The sequence below is a fragment of the Tyto alba genome, unplaced genomic scaffold (genome assembly GCF_018691265.1).
Source record: "Tyto alba isolate M040663 unplaced genomic scaffold, T.alba_DEE_v4.0 Super-Scaffold_5, whole genome shotgun sequence".
Classification (NCBI taxonomy): domain Eukaryota; kingdom Metazoa; phylum Chordata; class Aves; order Strigiformes; family Tytonidae; genus Tyto; species Tyto alba.
This window is the reverse complement of record NW_024881326.1, coordinates 5,030,640-5,044,459: the sequence shown is the minus strand read 5'-3', so window position 1 is coordinate 5,044,459 and position 13,820 is coordinate 5,030,640.

Sequence of the window (13,820 nt, the reverse complement as noted above, 5' to 3'; positions counted from 1 at the left end):
TGAAGTGGTAGCAGTTATCATGGGAGAAAGGTAAATAATAATGTTACAAGTCCAGATCAAAAATTAAATAAACTCTGAAAAAGTGAAATGTGGGATGCTGCACACAAAGTTTTATTCCACATTAAACATGAAACAAACCTACTATAAATGAGGGATTAAAAAAAGCTTAAATTATGCCTGAAGAGGCTTTGTCCATATGTGGTGCAGTATTCAGAAATTTCTTATTAGGCTGCCATGGCACTGTTCCATTTGTTAAATTATTTTATGTTAGTGAGAATGATTAGGTTTCTTGTGCAGTTATTGGGACCCGAAAGGCACCTTTATTTACCTCATTTATCATGTACAGAAGCATTCAGCTGAAGTGTAGAGGTAAACAATTTTAAATAGCAATACTCTTGCTAGAACACAGTCATCTTGACCACAGGAGCTTTGGAAAAATGCAGATTTAAACTGTTCACGTTACTGTTTTATCTGCATTTCAGTCTGAATTACTAACTTATCACCAAGCTCAGCAATAAAGAAACATGGATGGAAGATATTAAATATTTATGTCTATAGTACCTTACAAGTTTTCATCAAAATACTAATTGTAAAACAAAAGCACAACTGTTTCAGCTACCAGGAGTGGGAAAGGCAATACTTAAAGCCAACCTGTCAGTGCCAGGGCCAATTTAGTTTGGAGCACTTAAAGAATTGTTAGCTCAAATTAAATTTGGGGAAGAAAATACTTTGAAAATATATATTGAAAATACTTGTCAGTCGCTCTGAAATCAGAATCTGCTAGAACTGTTAAACTGTCTGTGTGTTACAGGATAAAAATAAACTAGGGACACACCTCCCTACCTTGACCCCCACTGGTGTTACACTGAACTACTGTCACAGGTCACTTCAAAATTCAACCCCAGTGATACTCACCTGGTGCAGGTTGCACTCCCAGGGCTGGGTGTACCCCTCAAATGCCTGGGTGCACAAAATCCAGGTCGAAACGTCCGGCACAGTCTCTGGCTGTGCCCCGGGCAGGATGAGGGGCATCCAGCACGGACTTCCACTTGCTCTCGAGGTAGGTGCTGGAGGCACCAGCACAGCCAGCAGCCCCTGCCGATGGTCATCCCCGTGGGTGAATTAACCATCAGTAAAGACGACAAGAGCCCAACCTCTCCTTGCATTTCATCTCTCTGAACATCACAGTTACCCCTTACACTGCACTCAGGCACATCTCCACCTTCTTCTCCTTCCCCTCCTGCTGATCTGTGGGGCATCTCCTGTTTACTTCCCAGGCTCGCATCCTTTCTTTTTTTTGCCCCTTTCCATGTCTTGGGCCTGAACTAGAGAATTACTGGAGAACAGCTCACTCCTTTGCTGGGACTGACTAAAAGCACACTTAGGGTAAAGGGAAGGAGGAATGTTCTAGCACCACTTTTAGAAATATCAGTTCTAATGCCTAGAACCCCTGTAATTCATGGTATTATAGCTTACTGCTCTCATACCTTCCCCTTGCTGGTACCCTGCAATACTCTACTGGTGTTACTGCATTTACCTTCAGTTTACCCAGTATAGCTAAAACTGTGCTGAAAACTGAATTTACTCGGGTACCAATAAGGCACCTGACTCGCCAGAGGCCACCAGGACACCTGAGCACCAAGTCTGTCATCCCCAAACCCCAATCCATGCCCACGGTAGTTACTCCCCCTTCACAGTGCCCAGCTCAAAGCCCCCAGGCTGCAGTCATTACCCAGCTCCTTGGAAGAAACAGCTCATCACCCAGCCTTACAGCTCTCTGGCAACTTCTGATTCACCACCGCTAAAATGAGGCACCCATGTAGCTCCTAAACTCTGTATCATCTACAAAGAAACTGCTTCCCCACATATGCACTGACAGCCTGTCTGGGGAAAGGCTGAGGGGGGTCACCATCACCGTGCCAAGGATTCTGCTGAGCCAGGACCAGCACAGCTCAGCCCTATTATTCAGCCAATGAGTCACCACAACCTCTTGTCCACATGAGATACATCCAGTCAGTCCTTATCCCCAGGTATAAACATGACTGACTCTGAAGAGAAACTCCAGGGGATTCACAAACCTCTTTTCCCCATGCTGCTGCAGCAAGCTCAGCTAAAGGACACACAACAAGCCATCAGCAAAACATCACTCAGATCCTTTTAAATGTCAGCAACACTTAGCATTGAAAATAGATTTCTTAGTTACTAATGGGTAAATATTACAGAACATGCTAAACAAAAAAAAAAAAAACTTAAATAAATGTTAGCATTATATTAGTTTGGAAATAAATACATTAAAATATGTTTGGTGCATATATTAGAGAGGTTATTCTGTGACAAGGAATGTTTATTGACACTGGGGTGCTGGATTATTCTTTGGAAATTATGATGTACTGATTTGGGCATCTGAAACAACAGTAACACTCCAGAGACAAACCAAAAGTCACACACAAAGCCCATGTGGTTGGAGAGATTATTTTCATTAGCTACTGCTTTATAATGACTTGTGTGTCCAAGAAAGAGAGGCAGTAGAGACCAGGATAGTGGGGAGAAAGCACAAGGAAACCTGAATGCATCCTGGATGAACACCAACAGCTACTTAGAGGCTTTTTCAGATTTGCTAAAAAGGACTTAACAAATGCAAAGGCAGAAGAGAAAATGTCTGTCTCCCACTGTTCAGCTTCTGCCATGCTTAATAAAATGGAACTTTATACATTCTTTTTAAATAAAAAAGTGCATCAAAAATAAATGAGTCCATAAAATTCTACTAATGGAAACAATCCACATGACTCCCTATTTGACCAACTGCTCACATCAGAAAGGGTGGCAGTAGACTGCCAGGCAGTACACTCCAAGTCATTCTCTGCTTTTGGCCCCTGACTTTTACAAAACTTTGTCAGCTGTAAAATCTTCAAACTTCACCCCAGTTTCACACATGGAACAGCAGAGAATCAAAGGCCGTGGATGAAATTTTAGAGTCATCACCCATCAGTCAGCTTGTCTCTCCGGCAGCAAGATAGGTAAGAAAGCACGGTTGTACTGGTAATAAGGAGATTTTCATAAATGCCATCCTCTACTGATTTTTCCATCTAGATATACTTTTCCAGTACTTTGGAATGAGATTTCTTTATGATTATTTTATAATCATATGAATATTCTGAACAATTAGTCCCATTCAATCATTCTGTATGTTTTCCTGTTTATACTCCACTAACAATTTTGACCCCCATTGGGCAGTTTCACTCAAATAACCCAAAGGGGCTAAACCCAAGTGGATGTGAAGAGATAGACTGTGATAACTTCATCAAGGGAAAGGGGGTACCATGGACCTTGCCTCTCAGACACCAGAAAATTCATACAAGGGAGACGTTAGAGATATCCATACTGCAAGAAAAAGTCTTCAAAATTACATATATGCAGGGGAAATTTCAGCACAAAATATAAATTCACAGAAAACAAGGCTTTGTGAATACTGCTGCTTATGGAAAACATTGGTTATAGTAGTGAAAGCTCCATTTTAGACTCAGTTAAGAAATCCCCAAGTGCTTTGCTGATTTTATTTATCTTGCTTTGGGACAGACCTAGACAAGCTATGCCACCAGAGAGACTTTGCCCAGCATAAAGACATTAGATCCGTGTATTGCAACAGGTCAGCACACACAGGGGAGCACAGGCAAGTATCTTCTAGTGTCCAGCAGGCCCAAGGTTTTGTGGCAAACTTGAAAGCAGGGAGCAGAAGCAAACAGCAAATTCATTCACTATGATTCTCTGCAGCTTCACACTCATACAGAGATGTACTGATACATTAGCCCAAGTCTCCACAGCCTGGCCTGGGAATAATGGTTACAGCAAAATGGGTACCACTTTGTACCTGCCACAGCGGGGACCGCAGCTCTTCATCATGCCATTTTCTTAAAGGTGGTCTGTTCAATCAGAGAATGACTTTTACAGTAAACCGCAATTATTTTTTACAAGAAATAAAAGCTCAGTGCAATCTGAAAGAAATAAAGCTGGTCTTTGGTGAAAGAGCTTATTATAAAGGCAACCTGTGTGGGTGAGGAAGAGAGAAAGGGAGAGACGCCAGCTAAAATGGGCTGAAGAGAAAAATCAAAGAATAGTTGGGATAAATTAAGTGCAACCTCTACTTCACAGAGATTAAATTATTAATTACTCTCGAAGAAAGCCCTATGTTTACCTCACATATGTTCAATGCCTTAACAACGGCCACCATCAGCGCTGCATTTATAACAGCACAGCACATGCTTAGCTGGAGCTCAAGCTTATTGCATTACAGTGGATTTTAAATACTGCTGCTCCTCAAAGGCAATGATATGGGGTCAAGAACATAATACCCATTGCAGAGAAATCTAATTCCAAAGCTGGGAAAGTCTCTTCCCACCCCAAAATGGCTTTAGGTATTGAAATTAATCCCGTATTACAGCTCAGCTTTGGTCAAAGTAGAATTTCTGACAGAATTATTACTACCTTATCAAGTGACTTCATGGTTTCAAAAAATACATATATTCTTCTAAAATCCATTTATCCAGACAGAATTCAATAGTTACATGAAGTATGCTCATTTAATTGAAATTTGTTCCTAGCATGTGACTCTAGGGCTCTCTCCATCTGCAGCACCCCACTGACGCGTGCGTCCTTTTATTCCTGCCGTCTATCTTCCACATTCACAGGCCCACTTAAAATCATGTTCAGGCACTTTCCTTTATGCCTTTACATTCTCAGAAAATTGCTTTTTAACTTGGGTCAGCTTCAATTTTAACTTCATTTTTTAGGAAATGTTTTTAATCTGCAGCAGTCCAGCATTTATATACCTCATTTTACCATGCTACTCTTGAAGAAGTTAAGGAAGTGGCCAAGGCCTCATCACCCCAAAGCAGCCAGCTATGTTCATCAAACACACTGGGAGGGTCTGGGGGAGACAGGGTAAATAGGTTGTAGTTTCAGTTCAGGCCCGCCTCAGCCTTCAGCATGAGGCAAAAATACTGCTTGGTAATGCTGGATTTTAGGATGTGCTGTGCAGCAAACACATGTCCAAAGGCCCACTGGACCAGTTACTAGCTCAAAGCATATTACTTATACAAACTCACTGGTTAATGAAGAAAGCTAAAAGCCCTTTCAAGAGCTAAGGACAGAAATCATCACTCAGCTAAAAGCCTTCAGTTGCACTAGTACACATCTGAAATAACTTGTTCAATTCAGGTCACCTCGAAACAAGATGGAGAGATGCCATGGGAGTCTCAGGTGAGCGGGGAGTCCACGAGGCAGCTCTACATGGTCCCCTTCAGCCACAGGCGAGGTGACATTGGGGTTCTGGGAGCACTCACAGACAGCACAGGGGGAAGAAAAGAGAAACCAGAAATGAAAACTTAAAGAGTTCTGGATTGAAGTTTCAAGTCACTGTAACTACTGCATTTCTCAGCCCATTATCTTACTTCAAAGGTTTGCTGTAAGATGCATTAGTATTTACAATACACTCCTTGGCAAGGGGTATAGCAGGACCATTACAGAAAGAATAATGCTCGATTTGGAGTAGCTACCTGCCGTCCCCACTCCTCTTAGCACAACACACCAGCAGAGACTACATCTACCTTTTAGCAGAATATATTTAATGTGACTTGCTCTGTGCTAGAGAAAGAGAAGAAAGGAGTCCAGAAGTAGGAACAGGAGAGTAGCTGTGGTTCCCAATCACCTACTCTAACTATAGTATACCTCCAATACACATTTCATATCAGGATCCAACAGACAGTGTTCATCTTAGTTTTAGATTCATAACAAGCAGGTATTTAATGCAGTGAAATAATGCAGAACAAGCAGAGATATCAAGAAACCAGTGTTGCATATAAATGAAGGAAGACTCCAAACATAAAACAAAGCTTTGACTAAAAGTGCATTACAGAAGAAAATTCTGACAGTTGTACAAATGATCGAACATAACCAATTCAAGGATGTAGGCTACAGATTGAACTTCTAAAAGTTAACTAAGAAGCATTTTAAATACATATTGTACTGTTCTCAGTTCCCATAATATATTATTAATGTAGAAGAGCTGATGCCTCATATTTCTTTTTGTCCACTTCCAATCACAGTGCCAAGTGCACTTATCTGAAGGACATTATTTTAATGAAGTCATTTATGCCCTTAAAAATTAATATGTCAGAGCAGTTAAAGTCTAGTGACTGTAACCAAACCAAATAACATCTAATGGAGAAATGTAATGAGAAAAAAATACAGCCTGAAGTCAAGGTTAAGTAGTTAACCTTAGGAAAAAAGTGAGAGGGAAAAGAAAAGCCAACACCAATTATATGTCCCCTTGATGTGCCACAAAGGATACCATTATACTGTCATCACCCCACTGTATACAATTGTGAATTGAGATTTTTAACTAACACTGTACTGTACACTGGAGGCACCAGGAATTTTATGTTCATTTGAGGAGATAAAAATGATGCTCTTGTGGTCTAGAAACACTTGAGTCAAGAGAAGCCCCTTTAGCAGAGCAGTACCATTACTTGTCAGAAGGCCATAACTAAAACTATCTTTTTTGCAGTAAAGAGTTTCATGCAAGCTCAATACATTGCAAAAATATGATGAAACATTCCGTTTTCCTGTTCTTTAAGCTAAGTCATAGAGAAACTGCTCTTTAAATTCCATCAGCGCATGAAAATACTTCATTCATCATTTGCATAAAGCCATAACAGACTGTTACTGCAGCACCTCCTTAAATTAAAACAGCTCCAAGTCAGGGCTTCCTGTCTTTAAATAATTCATCATTTCCTACATTCAGGTAAAACCAAACTTGGTACATCCTTCCTGTCCTAAAATGCCAACAACATCAGCAGCAAGCATATGAAGTGCACATGTTGATACGCTAGTACTTCATCACCTTTCTTGCCATGAAATCTTCTTCATTGAATGCTACCATTTGAATAATTATTAAAAGAAGTAGAGTTAGTCTTCTGTGAAATGAAAGGAAGTGTTCATATCCAGAGCTGAGGTTCCTCCCTGCAAGATTCAGCAGGTGCCCAGCCCATAAATTTACTGCCTTGCTTGGGCAGTGGAATGGGATTCCCAGCTAAACATGCAGGAAGTCTGAATACACAAAGAATTGGAAATCTGGATCTCTGTCCAGATTTCCTGATATCCAACATCCCCCACTCCCAACAAACTGACATTATTTTCCTCTCCTGCAGAGAAAGACCATGTCCAATGGAACCCATGCATCAGTCAGTAATCTAATATCACAGCAGCTCACTTAAGCTACTGCTCACATAGGGGTTAATTTCTTCATTATTAGCTGCAAATGTTTCCAGGCAAGAAAAGCATACTCAAATTTGCAGAACCCATCACAGATATTTACGTGTTGTTCTTCTTGGCCCATGGAATTTACTGGTTTGATCAACTCCTTTCCCCTTTTGAAGCAGCTTAGCAGTCTTGGAGGTGCATCTCCAAATTGGGTTAATGTACCTCCAGAACATTCATAAGGTAAAGAAATGTAATTTAATTTATGAATGCATAAACCAGTCACAGAAGCCTCCCAAGAAGCCTGAGTTTTCATTTCTTTCATAGTAGACATTTAATTATATGATAATTACTTACAGCTTGCAGCTCAGCTTCTACTTTTATGAAATATAAATTGCACTTCACTCAAAAGTGCAGGATGAGCATTTAAAAGGCTTCATTAACTAGGTTTTAAGATTTTCCTGACGACTTTCTTTAAGCTGTGGAATGGAAAGCAGATGTACCTGTAAACTGAAACTTGCTTCACAAAAGAACAAAGTAGAATTGTTAATGTAATACCAGGATTGATGAGCCTTTACGAGAAAAAAAATATTAACTTTTAACAAATACATTTTTTTAAATAACAAACAAAATATTTCTGTCAAACTGCATGATAAAAGGGACCAGAAGAGAAGAAGCAGTATTGCCAGCTCTCAGATATGAGCAACAAGACTCTTTATTTAAAATTTCCTGTGCTTGGAAACCTGAGGTTGTGTGAGACCCATGCTGTTATTAAAGCAGACAGACCAAAAAATTCAACTCATTTGTTGTTGTTCCTGGATAAAAGAGAATGCACAGAATTGCACAAGTCCTCTCTGCAATTGCATCAGGGTATCATAGGAAAAGCAATCAAGTAGAGTCATTAAAAATTGTCTGTCATTTCCAAAGACTGAAAAAAAAAAAAAAAAAAAAAAAGTATTAAAAAAACAGATCTCTAAAACACCTTTTGAAGGAAAGACAATAAAACATTTGTTAGGAACAGAAGTCATTCCAAAGAGAAAACTGAAGAATTTGTAAAATTCACTGGCAAAGTCCTGCCCACCAACAGCTGGGTTTTAGTCTCCTGCAGTAGCGTGAGCAAGAGCCGCCCTGCGCTCACACCAGCACAGCGCAAGGCAGAGCCTGGCCAGCACCTTCTCCCGGCTCAAGACAACGACAACAGAGCAACAAGTCCCTTCCAGCAGCTTACAGTCATTTCTACCAGCTAAAGCAATAAATCCCAAATGAATGTGGACACAGACAGAGCTTCTTTCTTAACCGAAATGAATCACATTCTGGCATTAAATGTCAGTAGGAGCTGTTAACAGCATTAGGCACAGGACAGAAATCTGCATAGGAACTATATGATGCATCCCCCTCCCTATAATGATGATGGTCTCCCAGTGACTTTTGCAGGAGCTTCTAATTAATTTGTTTGGAAGCAGGTCTAGCTAGCACTATTGTTCAACTGAGACACCAGAGTGAAAACAGACTGTTGGCTTCAGCTGACTTGGGAGATCTATAAACACATATGATATTTCATAATAGCTAAGTGCATTAAATCGTTCTGATATGTTAAACTTAATATTCAATACACTGTCAAAGCAGTTCTGTGCTTTTGTGTACATTATATTTAAGACTGAACAATTGCTTAAAAGACGTTGTCTAGCATCTTACCCTCCTCAAACCTAAAGGTTGAGCTCAAGTCTATTGCAGAGAAGTATGGCACAGATATTGTCTGCCACCGTCCAAGCTGGTGCTACAGTGGAGAAGATAAACTCTCTGAAACAGAGGAGCACAAAACCAGGGACTTGCCTAGACCAGAGCACTCTTAAGGAAGCTAAATCAGATCTAAAAACACAAATTGAAGGGCTTGGTTAAACTGCCCCAAGTCCTTGCATTGACACTCTCACTCACAATTAAAGTACTCTTAGTTCAACTGAGGTTTATTAATTTCCAAGGCAAAACTAATCTTACTAAAATTTTAGTCACTTGAATTCTGAAGAAAAAAGTCTATCCAGAATTTGATCATTCAGTTTAAAAGCTATTTCAGAACAATATTCTTAAGGGCTCCCATCTAGAGCAGCATTTGCAGACTGCAGTACTGAGCACTCGCATTACCTCAGCAACACCTCTGTGCAGTAAGTGAATTCAGTTCACTATGTTTGTCCTTCCTCTGGAGAAGATAAACCCAAAAGAGACACTTTTATGGGTGACTGTGGGCAAGCAGCCCCACAGACACTGATCTCTTCATACAGGCTGGGAACAGTGCTCCTAACTCACTGTCGTCTGGAGTCAGCCATGATCCAGTGGAAAATACAAGAGCCAACACCCCACTGCAAGGTCTGCCTTGTCTGGAAAAAGCATAGAAGTTCATCTTTATTTTATATAGTTTACGAAAGGGCATAAAATGCCACACCATTTCATCCTGAACAGCTTCTTCCATTATCTACTGCAGCACGTAGCACTTAGCTGCCAAATAACAGCAAAGGAAGGAAATTAAGAAGTATAGAGGAGAGAAAGGAGTTGTATTTCCAGCCAAGACGTGAAGTGAATCAAGAGACAGTGGAAGGCTGTTTTATGTAGGATTGAACATATCTTCTGTACCCTTAATCACACAAACGCAGTCTGCTGGGGTCAGGCTCTCATATACCCTCCTATTGATCAGTAATGTCTCAGACTGTGGAAATCAGCTTAACTCTGAAACAAAAGCTACTTGCTGGGCTGCCGCGTATAAAAATTAAAAAATATTTTGTGAGCACAAAAGCTGTGCTGAAGGGCAGTGGCTCTGTGGGCTGACCAGCAGCCTAGAAGGGCCTTTCCCATAGGGAAAAGGCCACCAAGAGCTACTGTGGGATCCAACACACTTTTGGCCTCACACATTGCCTTGGGAGGGGACAATGACTTGGAAGGATGTCTGCGCAGAGCCCCACATCTCTAGAATCTTCCTGGGCAGGGCAGCAAGGCCAAGCACTGGCGCCTGAGGTGGGACCCCCCCACAACCACCCCAGAACCAGAGGTAAAGCCTAAGAAAACAAACATGTCATGGGCAAGCACCTCTTCAAAACCACATCTTACTTCTCTGGTGAAGCAAACACCCATACGAGTGCTTTGTCCTCCAGACCATATTGTCTGTATTGTCCTCCAGACCATATTGTCCTCCACCCAATGTCACATCCTTCACTTACATCCTCCGCAGCTTCTTTTCTGGCCCTTGTCGCATGTCCGGAGAGGGAGTTGGTGGGTCAAGGCACAGGGGGACATGACTACCTTCTCCGTCCTGGCCTCTACTGTACTGCTTCTGTTTCCATAATAGCCCATGAATATACAACAAAACTGATCCTTTACCAGAAGGATCATTCAGTGAAACATATTGAAGACAGCGAGGAGGTAAGAAGAAGGTCTGATCACACAGCCCCATAAAAATAAAAGGTTTCCCTTGACCTGAGCTGCTGCAGTTCCATTAAATCTGGCTGAAATTTTGCATCTGCAACAACTGCACAACTTAGACTATAAGAGATAAAGTTGTAATTTAAATCTATAATTAAAACAAAACTTCTAAAGAGCAATCTTTTAACCTTCCCAATCTGCACTTCTAACTTTTTATCAGTTCGAGGCATTTTTAAAGCCCATTGCAAGACATAACACCACACCGTTCCCAGGAAGTTAAGTGGCAGGGCCTCAGACAACATCTGCGATCAGGCAGGTGCACTTTGTGCTCCACTGAAGAATGTCCCATTTTTCATAGTTGGATACTGCCGGGGAACCTCATTAGAAACCAAATTACTACCTGCATCAGGTTTACACTAATGTATTGACATCTACAGCACTTGTTAAATGAACCGTAAATCCAATACACTAAAGTCATTTTCAACTGAATCAAATCAGGTTTCAGTCAAAAGAATTACAATTGTTATATACTTAATGCTTGGCACTTTCCTGGTGTCTCCAGCTAGATCATTTCAGACACAGAGAGAAAATTGTAAACCTATGAAACAGTGCAAGCTAAATTGGACATACTCCAAGCATACTAAACACTGTGCTAGGAGTTTAAGGATGGTAATTGGCTCTAATTGACTAGTTGGTAAAGCTATCCAGGCATTCATGGGCACGCTCCTTACTAATCTGTTTTCAACATGCTATTTTCTTCTCCTTAGTTAATTTATACTTTCTTATTATAAACCACATTGTTTGAATTTCCTAGAATCTTTGCTTTTTAAATCTTTAACTCTTTGCTCCCCTCAGAAATAATGGCTTTATGGGGATATGGTACATAACGAAAAGGCAGAGCAGCTGCACCATGCAACAGCCTTTCTCAGACTACTTCAGTCTCAACAGGAATTAAAATGCCTTCCAGGCCTTGGGATGTAAATTCACACTAATGTGTTGCCCCTTCCCCTCACAGCCATGACTGGTCTTCTTTTAATACTGATTTAGAAAACCTTGACCCATGTGTGAAGACAGCATTAACAACTTATTTCCTTTTCACTCGGGGGACAGATGATTTCTCAGTAAATCCAGCCCTACCAACCAGTGCCTGGTTGTGGCCACCTGCACAGTACAAAAGGGGATGCCAGCAAAGAGGACAAAGCCAGTTTCCCTTTGCTCCGCTCCTCCAGCCTACCCCACAGCTTCTTTAAACAAAGACATTTGAAAGACTCAATTCAAATTCAGTACAGCTATGAACTTGAACTAGCAGATTTGTCCAGCTAGATTTTCTTCCAGCCTCATACAGACACTTTCCCTAAGTGGCTTTAGTTCTGCTTAATTCGTTTCCCAGAAATGGAAAACAACAAAATGGAAATTAAGAAGGAAATATATATGAGCCAGCTCCTCTATCAGCATAAATCCATCCGGGTACCAGTAAATTACACTGACACTTGGTGTCTGAGGAACCAGCTCCTGGATCAAGAGTTTATAGAGATTAAATTCATTTACTAGACCAGACTCTAAACAACTTTCTCTGGTCTCTTGTTATCCAAATCCCAGGCAGATTACCTATACAAGTACTCCTGTACTCCTCCTCTCTGCTTGGAGTAGTGTTGTCTCCCTGGTATTCTCCAGCAATAAAGAGATGCCCCTTGGAAGAGGTAGCCACATAAAAAAATAAAAGGCCATATTAAATTTATGCAGCCTGGAAGCAGTTCTGCTGATCAGTCAGAAATCAACTGGTGACCTTCTATTGTGCGAAGAAATAACCTCAGTAGAAAGGGTGGAAACTACTTGCTTCCATTCATGCACAGAGCTGGATTGCCTGAAGAGCGAGGGGCTGTCCAGATGGATAGTGCTCTCATGCCTCTGACCACTCTCCGGCCTCATTTACCATTTTCCACAGTGCCAGTGTTGGGTTTGGCAGCCCACTGTGCTCTTCCCAGAGAACTCCAGCAGAAAGTCACCCTGCCAGTGTATTCAAGAACACTTTTTCAATACACTGCTACTCATCCAACACATTTATAGGCTGATGGTGAAAGTGTGGGTCACCCACACAGTGCATCCCATTCCCCTGCTGTTGCTCGAACGCTGGATCTGCCCCTAGAGTGGGGCTCCTGAGCCTCCCCCCAAGTCAGGCAACCAGCAGGTAGTTAGCCTGTCCCTGAACCGACCAAAACCAGAGCACAGAGGCAGGTCCTCAATCAGAAAAAGCTGGTACAGATCAGCAGAAGGCGGTGGGTCATTTGTTCAGTATGTTTGCTATCAAGTGCAGGGTTAGCGACTCATTGTGGAAAAATATGGAAAATGTTGGTAAACTCAGGTAAAACCACAGCCCCAAGCAGAGTGAAGATGGTTAGAATGGAAGATGACACTCACCTTGGAACAGATTTGTTACTCTGATTCTCAAATTCCCTTTTGTCCCACTCAGTTCCTTCCTCCCCTGCAAACATGCATCTTGCACACAAAATTTACATAGATGTAACTCCTTTATGTTGCTTCCCCGGACTGCTCACAGTTTGCAGCCATGTCCCTCAGGAGGCAGATGAGAATGACGTGCCACTGTGCAAGTGGCATCAATTCACTGCAGCCATCTCGGAGAGGTGGGACATGGGAAGGCTACACCCTCCTCACCACATCAGAGCTCCCAAAAAACAAACAGCATCAGTCCACAGTCAACACTCCTACACTTTATGGTGATGTTATCCACATACACACACCCCCTGCCCTGCAAAATAAGACAGTAGGTGCCCATTTACCAGCTTTAAGGTTGCTTGGCATCCTAGAGATCCAGCTACAGTGGGGAACCTACACTGGATGCTCAGCAGACAAGCAAAACGTTAGTGGGATAACCAGCACTGTGGCTAATACAGAAGTTATGAACTCGAGATCTCTGTTACTGAATACATAAGCTGCTATAGCACAAGAAAGAATAAAGTCTGGGATTTCACTGTAGCTAAGTTTAACACACACCATCCATGAACCAGGACCTGCGCCACACACTCTCCAGGGAATTGGGGGAACACATGACTACATTGGGCTTCACTTTACAGATGACAAACAAGCTGCAGGGCAACCGGGGAACAAAGTTCAAGGAAAGCCTCATCCATTGGGTAAAG